Source organism: Octopus sinensis, linkage group LG14 (assembly GCF_006345805.1).
Source record: "Octopus sinensis linkage group LG14, ASM634580v1, whole genome shotgun sequence".
Lineage (NCBI taxonomy): Eukaryota > Metazoa > Mollusca > Cephalopoda > Octopoda > Octopodidae > Octopus > Octopus sinensis.
The window spans coordinates 31,146,242-31,155,879 of NC_043010.1; the positions used below are offsets into that span (position 1 = coordinate 31,146,242).

General features: G+C 35.9%; 1 long non-coding RNA gene across 1 annotated transcript; it reads right to left on the reverse strand.

Annotated features, from left to right (window-relative positions):
• Positions 1-202: 202 nt before the first annotated feature.
• Positions 203-3,853, reverse strand: LOC118765939. The gene is made up of 2 exons (XR_005001849.1): positions 3,762-3,853; positions 203-749 (listed from the first exon to the last, which is right to left on the reverse strand). It is a non-coding gene; the product is annotated as an uncharacterized LOC118765939 (long non-coding RNA).
• Between the last annotated feature and the right edge of the window lie 5,785 nt (positions 3,854-9,638).

The window sequence follows — 9,638 nt, forward strand, 5'->3', positions numbered from 1 at the left end:
TAGTGTCTGCAACCTTGTGTATTTTGTCAGAAATCATCTTTTGAAATAAAACTTGACCTTGTGATTTTCTTTATTTTATTTTCTTTCTTTATTGATGACCTCTTTCAAAGTGTTTCCTACTAAAATGTTGTTTTACATCAATTAGTAAGAAACTTAGAAATGACACCTCTATGTGGTTCATATATTTTTTCCCTTTTTTTTCTTCTTTGTTTTAATAAGACACTGTTTAAAAGATGAAACGATCTACAACAGAGACGTCCCAGACATGATTTGATTTTTCGCTTAGAGTGAGAAAACTCAGGAGACTGAGCAGGATGAAAGAAACAAAATGATGAAATAAATATCAGAATTAGAATTGAAATGATAAATTAGCAATATAAATTGGAATTACTGGAATCACTGTCAGATGGAATCCAGTAAACTTTTTTCAACACAACGAAATATTTGACTCTCTGGAAGTAGATTCGGTGTCAGATGTCTCAAATGCTGCTGGTTTTCTCTACAACTGGTTTTCATTATGTGCAGATAGGTAAGTATGGGTATCTACTAATTAGCAATGCTTCACTTAAAAAAAGAAACCCAGCTCAGTATCACTGTAGTTGCAAATTCTATTACATTTCCTTTACGACTAAATACTTTCAGCTTTGGATGAAAAACTTTTCACAGAGCCACCAGTATCTCTTTTATCTAAAATATCTCTTTTAGAAGTTGGTGCTAAGTACAGCAATTATGGTACCATGTAGTGCATCCTGAAATCAGATAGAAAATATTATTGTTTTTAAACAAACAAATTCAAGTATGAACACAAACATATATACACAAACAGCATAGCAATGTATATTTGTGTTGTCTAAATGCATAACAACACACATTATAAACTTGGATTATGTCTGTCATTTGCTTCTTCTCTTCTACAACAAGATATGTAATTTAAGAAGTTTGAGGTACTCAGATCAGGATGCTTTAGGAAAGCTTTAGAGTGGACTAATCATTTAGAAGACAATAATTTAGCATAGAATTAACATCATCATCAATTTTTTAACATCTGATTTTTAATGTCTGAATGGAATATATTATTGAAGTGGATTTTCTACAGCCTGAAGCCCTTTTTTGTCACCAATCCTCACCTGCTTCCAAGTAAGGTAAAATTTCCTCATGACCAGACATATTTTCACAGAAGGTTAGAAATGAAGGACACTGCTTGCAAGACAGTGACATTCATAACAATTGCATGATGCCAAGGCAAGGAGGTAGTAATACACACACATATATGATAAGCTTCTTTCAGTTTCCATCTATTAAATCTATTCACAAGGCTTTGATCAGCCTAAGACTTTAGTAGAAGACACTTGTCCAAGGTGCCATGCAGTGAGAGTGAACCCAAAGGCATGTGGTTGGGAGGCAAACTTGTTTACCACATAGCCACAGCCATGTCTACATTTCACTTCAAAGCAAAATCCAGAAATTAGAGGAAACCAGTTATTAACATAACTATTTCTAGGTATATTTCAATGCCAACACCTGAAATTATTTCTTCCCTTCCACAGTAAGGGACCTACATCAAAAACGTGAGATACCTTTCTTTTCTCGTGAGAGCCACATTTATTTAAGAAATCACATTTCTTTTAGCATTAAAAAGAACAAGAGTAAATTTTTACAGAGCTGTTCTAATATGTAATGTAGATCCAAGCACCTATGGAATATGGTGTATACTTGCTGCTTAAGTAATTTGTAACTATATATATATATATATATATATATATATATATATATATGTACACACATGTATGTGTGTGTATGCACACACATAAATATCAAATACACACACAGACCTATATATATATATGTATATATATATATATATATATATATATCACACATAGATATTTATATGTATCATTGCCACTCTTTACATTAGCTTTCCTTCTTGGAGTAGGCTGGATGCATCATCACAGTCCAAGTTAGATCTTATATTTAGAGTTAATCTTAATTGGTTTAGAAGAGTATGTCTTCCTCATACTTATTTTCGCATGGTTTCTATGACTGGATGTCCTTCCTAAGATCAACTTGTTCACAGACTAGAGAGGTTGTCATAACTTCAACAAGACTAAAAGGTCTTCTAAATTTTCTGTTACCTCTGCTTGACCAACAATCACTTCACTTAGGAAACATAGCGCAGTTTATAGTAGCACTCACTCAAGCTGAGGCTGCCAAACAAGGGTCTTCACTACCCAACATTGTCTCCATTCATTCAGGTTATGTGACCAACAGAATGGACAGAAGAGAGGGTAGTTTATGAACTACAATGAGAAGGAGAAAGATCAGTAAGAAAGAAGGAACAGAGTGATTTGTGGAAGACCAGAAAGGAATGACAGAGAAATGAGTTGCAGTGTGCTGCCTCCAATACAGGCTTTTACAGGAGACCTAAAAGTGCTGCCCTAATGAAAACAGTCTCCAAGGCAGACCACTCCCTCGCCTTTCCCCACTACAATACTAGAGTAATGGTAGAGTGTAATGAGAGAAAGAGTGAGTGATGGATAGTGGTAGAAGTGATTGATGAGAAGAGAGAGAGAGTGGGTGACGCTCACTTTCCATGCAGGCTAATGTTATTATGGATTGGTTCATTTATAACGAGAAGTCTGAATGTTCGGTTTCACTTAATATTCCTTAGCTAGTCCTGGACACGGACAAAAGTCAAATCACGAACTAGATCCAGGAATATATTCGTGGATAAATGTGGTTGCCAGGCAGCAAGAAACCCACATAGTTTAACACTTAACAAGGGTACTGTCACTATAAAACAGCTTCTGACAAGGTCGATCACATCACAATGACGTAATCATATTGCTTATACTAACAAACTGTCACATTTCAACGTTAAAAATAATTTCTTCTAAATAGGCAAAACGACAATTCTTTTTCTTTCTTTCTTTCTTTTTTTTTGTGGTGGGGACAGGGAGAGATTACTGGACATACACGCGTTATGACCGCCTTACTTTTATTTTTTTTCTTCAAATTGATCTTGTTTTACAAACGATATGCCTCTGGGGTTTTTTGCTTTAAATATATCCCCACCTTTTTTTTTTTTTTAACTTTCGTAACTTTCTGTTGCTGATTCTTCTGCTTTTACCAGCATACATTAATATAAGTATATTAAAACAGACGTGTATGTTTTCTGAAATGAAATAGAGACTACCTATGGAAACATTTATTAATTTATCAAGACGAAAGGTAGAAATCTCCTCCAGAGAGATTTGAATTATGAGCTATAGAAAACACACCACACCGGGTGTTTTATCGCTTCGCCTACCTTCACAAGCGCCTGCTGTAATCTACCACAGGTATCTGGATTACATAATAAATAATCATAAGAGTATATCTTTAAATTTGAAAATACTATATCCGAATGAAACTAGTATACTTAGACGCACACACACACACACTATGATATACGCTGAACAACAAAACTCACAAATATGTTTGTTTTTTAACGTTGTAGTTTCGTCGCAAACTGTCGAAGGTTTTCTTATTTGAAAAAAAAAAGAAACAGTAAAAACTATTTTTATTATAAAGTCCCAAGTAAAAATTGGAGCCATTTTACCATTGCTATTAATTCTACCGTAATACAATATTTCTAAAAATAATATTTAAAATAAAAGCAACAAGCCAAAACTAAATTTCATTCACTCGGTCGCTGTAAACCCTAAAAGTCAATAAATAACAACAAACAGGTCGCAACAAGAGTGAAATTTGATACTTACTCAGATATTAAATGTAAAAGACACAGGATCGTCATAGTTACGTCCCTTGTAATAATGTCTCTATTGATGATCTCCCTTGCCATCTGGTTTCTTCATTCATTCATTCATTCGTTCATTCATTCATTTAGCTTTCCCCCCTGGAATCGATTTATCGGTTTAAAACGATCAGGGGCATAAGGTTAGACAAATTAATCTCTGCAAAGTATCTTCATCGAATATTTATAGCCATTCACAGGCTAGATGCTAAATTTAATTTCGTTTGCTCGTCTATTTTTAGGTTGATTTTAATGTTTGCTGACTAGTGCAGATAACCTTCATTTCAAACGAACACGAGACATTGCTTCATTGACGAAACACATAAGAAATAAGAAAGCAGTTTGGATAAGTGGTTTACCCTTGATGTTCCCACAACCATTACTAGTATCATCAACAACATAGCCTCACCTCATACCCCGCTAGCATTAACTTTATCTTCACCAAAACATTACTGTTAAAAATTCCAACATCACCATCATCGTCACCACCAAAAACTGCTCGTCTGACAGTTTTACTTATGCTCTCTTGCAGTGTCAGTTACTTCCAGCGATTGTGCAAAGACCACGCTTGCAAAACCAATCTTTCCTATTTTCTAGATAATGTAAGCGACATGTTGCATGCAGTCTATCTTAGCTTTGAATTAGTAATATGAGGAAATGCAGTTCTCTGCTTGAGTTAGTAATTCCTTGAAAATGATTAAAGTTTTCTTGACTTCCTGTGCTCACCTCAAATCTACCTACCTATGAGCAAAACTCAACAAGGGAAGCCTCCGCGTCATCGACCCTTAATGCTAAAAATAGCAGTCAAGTTTCCTTCAAATTTAACACTACTGTTTTAAAAGAAGGATGCATTAGATACCAACGCGTTGATGCTCCTTTAAAAACAAGATGACCATGACTGCAGTGCCTTTGATCATAGGTTTGCCCAATCAAATTTAATATGAATATAAGCAAGGGCCTGTGCAGCAAGATGGTTTCACAACACCATCAGCAGTTATAGTATTACCTACTGCAATTGTCTCCACAATCTAACAGGTACAGTTTATGGAGGTAATCGTAATGCTGTGGCAAATGTAGGGGATAATTTAAAATAGTTGCAGATAGCTTCTCCTCCTCCCCTTTAAACAGTTAAATGCAGTTCGGTATCAAGATTCAATTCTCATAATAGTATGCTGTCGTTTCTCAGTCTTTGACCAATATTAAATGTCAATTTCATCATCATCATCGTTTAGCGTCCGCTTTCCATGCTAGCATGGGTTGGACGGTTCAACTGGGGTCTGGGAAGCCAGAAGGCTGCACCAGGTCCAGTCTGATCTGGCAATGTTTCTACGGCTGGATGCCGTTCCTAACGCCAACCACTCCATGAGTGTAGTGGGTGCTTTTTACGTACCACCGACATAGGTGCCAGACGAGGCTGGCAACGGCCTCAGTCGGGTGGTGCTTTTTACGTGCCACCGGCACGGAGGCCAGGCGAGGCTGGCAACGGCCACGATCGGATGGTGCTTTTTACGTGCCATTTAAAAATCTTAACAGCTCATTATTATTCACATTTTAGCCTTGTTCTGTGTCATAAACACAGAATTTCAGTGGACTGTGCTAGACAGTAGTGAGATGATCTATCTGTGGTGACTGGGTGTCTAAGTGGTTACAATGTTGTTTGAGATCCTCATGTGATATTAGGGGAGGTAATTTAGTTGATTTATCCAGCAAAATAATATTTGCAGGTACTAATCCGACAGGAAATTATCAGAATATTTTGGGGATAATTAATAGAATGATCACCTAGCATGTAACAGATACATGCTTCAATCTCCATTATATATATTTTCTCTTTTTCTGTATTACATATGTTTTGTACGCTGGCATGGTTATTAGGTTAAGGAGTTTGCTTCACAATCATGAGGTGCATTATTTTTACTGTCTTTTATTCTAGCATTGGGAAACCGTGCATGCGTATCCATGTTTAAGATTATATCAGTCTAAAATCTGGTGTTGTAGTATACATAAGTAGTTTGATAAAGATCAACATAGGCGTAGGAGTGGCTGTGTGGTAAGTAGCTTGCTTACTTACCAACAACATGGTTCCAGGTTCAGTCCCACTGTGTGGCACCTTGGGCAAGTGTCTTCTACTATAGCCTCGGGCCGACCAAAACCTTGTGAGTGGATTTGGTAGACGGAAACTGAAAGAAGCCCGTCGTATATATATATATATATATATATATATCTTAGTGTGTGTGTGTATGTTTGACCCCCCCCCAACATCGCTTGACAACCGATGCTGGTGTGTTTACATCCCCGTAACTTAGCGGTTTGGCAAAAGAAACCGATAGAATAAGTACTAGGCTTACAAAGAATAAGTCCTGGGGTCGATTAGCTCAACTAAAGGCGGTGCTCCAGCATGGCCGCAGTCAAATGACTGAAACAAGTAAGAGAGTAAAAGAGAGAATCAAATAAGCAGTAGACTGTATTAACTATTGGGGTTGACAAAACCTCTTTCAGATAGTATCCCAGGGTAGTTGCAGTGTGATTACTTAGAATGGAGAAAAAAATTATACAGAAGAGGTTTCAGTTGTGTACTGAATACATTAAAATCATTTGCCAGCAGCCTCTACAAATTACCTGTATTTGTAAGCCATACTCACTCTTGCAACCAACATATGATCCTGTATGCCAGTGTTCAACCAGCAACAAATAGCAACAATATCTCCCTCAAATCCCACTTTATTGTCTGAATGAGGATAAAGTAGATAATATAGACACTTGGTATACACAAATATGTCAAAGGTGGGACACCCATGAAAATAAGTCGGCTTGATCAGTGCCATGTAAAAGTACCCATACCAGTAGCATGTAAAAAGCACCCAGCAGCACACTGTAAAGTGGTTAGCATTAGAAAAGCATCCAGCCATAGAAACCATGCCAAAACAGACAACTGGAGCCTAGACAGCTCCTGTCAAACTGTTTTATCCATACCAGCATGGAAAACGGACATTAAATGATGATGCTGATGGTGGTGGTAGAGAAAATGGTTGGATCTCTTCAGTTTGAAATATTAACAGGGCATTAAAGGTTCCGGTCGGTACAGGCAGGATTAGCAGATATGTGATACAGATACAATGTTAATAGACAGCATAGCTGGAAATATGTTGCATGCTGACAATGGAAGTTATAGTAGAATACCAAGGAAGACAAAAGAATCTGAGCTGAGACCTGAAGATGATGAGCCTCACAAACAATGATATCAGACTAAAATAAATGATAATATCCCATATTTGCAGCAGGCCCATCTAACTCTGTATGTACACAAAAATGAAGAATGAAATACATCTGTTGATTCAACTTTGTTGAAACAAATATAAATTATGGGCGCTGCTGCTTGTTTTCTTTTAATTAAGTCATAAATAAATAAAAAAAACACAAGTGTGATTTGCAAAAAGTTGTTTTTATATACACAAATATATCTGTACAACATTGGTTTCATATCAGCAGAGAAGACTGGTGGATTTGAACCTGAATATGCCATTTTATTTTGTTTATAAGTCAATGTCATATAGTAAATATCCTTTGGAAATAGGTTTCATCAAGAGAAAAATAATTATTTTTTGTTTTTTTTTCTTTGTAATAGACAAAATTCAGTGATGAAAGAGAGATAAAAAAAAAACATAAAAGAAATACAAAATAAATAAAATGTTATGTCAAAAATTACTTAAAAAATGACTAATTCTACCTTAGTAATTACATCTCCACCAACACCACCACCACAAGTCACAGCAGCAGTAGCATACTTTAATAAAAAACAAGGATTATGAAATGGTAGAGAAAGCGCCAACAAAATGTTTGTCTCTGTATAAGAAAGTGTCTAAATGTGACAGTTGTGTAAACTAGAACTCAAGAGAATATATATATTATAGGATGGACAAAGTTCTATTGAACATCCAGTGTAAATGTAAAACAAAAGAAAATTGATAAAAAGAAATCAAAAAGCAAAAACAAATATTCTGGGGGGTGGGTACATGTTTGCGTAGATGGAATGATTTAAGTTTGAGAGAAATTGCTTACTTTTCACAGCTGGATTACCTCTTCATACTGTTTACTCAACTTTGAAATAGAACTGAAGTCCACCCAACTGGAGCATATAAAGTTAGGTGCATTGCAAAATAATGGAACTAATGATTAATGACTTCAGTGATGGTGGTGGTGGGGGTGGGCGGTGGTCCCTCATTGTAATACAAAGTTAAATGATCTCTACACTACTGGGTTGTTGGAGCAACACTGAAGAGCCATTGACTGATACAAGGAGGAAGAATTTGACAAGAGACATGACAGTGAAGGGGGTGAGCCATGACTGTTACAGGGTGGATCAATTCATAAGTAACATTGAGGTTCTGTAGTTGAGATGAGATTCTTGGAAATTATTCCTGTAAATGGTTCAAGCCTAAAAGGATCTGATGAGTAGAGAGAAAGTTGTTTAAATGCATTTTGATGGAATTCAGATGTACATTTGAATATGCAAATGGTGTTGCTTGTATGTATTCAAGTGTACGTAAGCATGTAAATTAGCTTGAGTAAGATGGATTTGCATTTCTGTGTGTGTGTGAGTTTATATGGGGGATAAAAAGAGAGAGGAGGAAAGAAAAAATGAAGAGAATACAGGAAGGAGCAAAGGAAAAAGAATGTTTTTTTTTTCTAAAGAAGTAAAGGGCCTTTAAGAAAGGAGAAAAAAAGCAAAGGTTCAAGTAGGCATTGGTTTATATATATATATATATTACATAAAATGTTGAGGGAAAATAGAACAATGAAAATATAGATGAATGAAACAATATTGGTCCCAGTTTTAGGAAGGGCTGTGGTAAAGAGAGAAACAAAGGTTTGGTCATTCTAGACTGAGAGAAACAAAGTACCAGTAAAGAAGGGTTGCTTTATAAAATGGATGAAGAAAAGGTGGGGTTTCAGTAGATTGTCTTTTATAGAAACAAGGGGTCAATAGAGACTAGACTCTTTTAAAGAATGAAACACGGGATGTTGAAACTAGTCTTATATATATAAAAAAAAAGGGATTAGTATAGACTGGTCTTAAATAGAGAGAAATAATGGGTCAGTATAAACTAGTCTTTTTCATGATACGCAGGAATTCTTCTTGGTTCACTTCTCCATCATTATCCCGGTCAGCTTCATCTATCATTTCCTAGAGAGAAAAACAACATAAAAGGAAAAGTTGCAAAAGAGAATTTCAGATAAAACAGTGAATGCATGAGTGTGTTGTGTATGTGTGTGTGTAGAATAGTTGTTTATCATTGATCATTTAATACCCACTTTCCTACGCTTGCACAGGATGGACGAAATTTGATGAGGTGGATTTTTCTATGGTCAGATACCTTTTTTGTCGCCAATTCCTCACCTGTTTCCAGACAAGATATTATTTTCCTATGGCCACACATGCTTTTCACAGAAGTCTGGAAACAAACAACATTGCTTGTATGACAGTGATGCTCACTTATAACTATCATGTGATGTCAAGACGTGAGTACACACAAAATATAGCTAGGCATATTTTGCACAGTAAACTAGAAATGAACAACCTCGCTTGTATAACAATGATGCTTATTTACAATCATCACATAGTGTATGACAAGGGGGCATGTGTGTGTGTGTGTGTGTGTGTATATATGTATATATATATATATATTACATAAAATGTTGAGGGAAAATAGAACAATGAAAATATAGATGAATGAAACAATATTGGTCCCAGTTTTAGGAAGGGCTGTGGTAAAGAGAGAAACAAAGGTTTGGTCATTCTAGACTGAGAGAAACAAAGTACCAGTAAAGAAGGGTTGCTTTA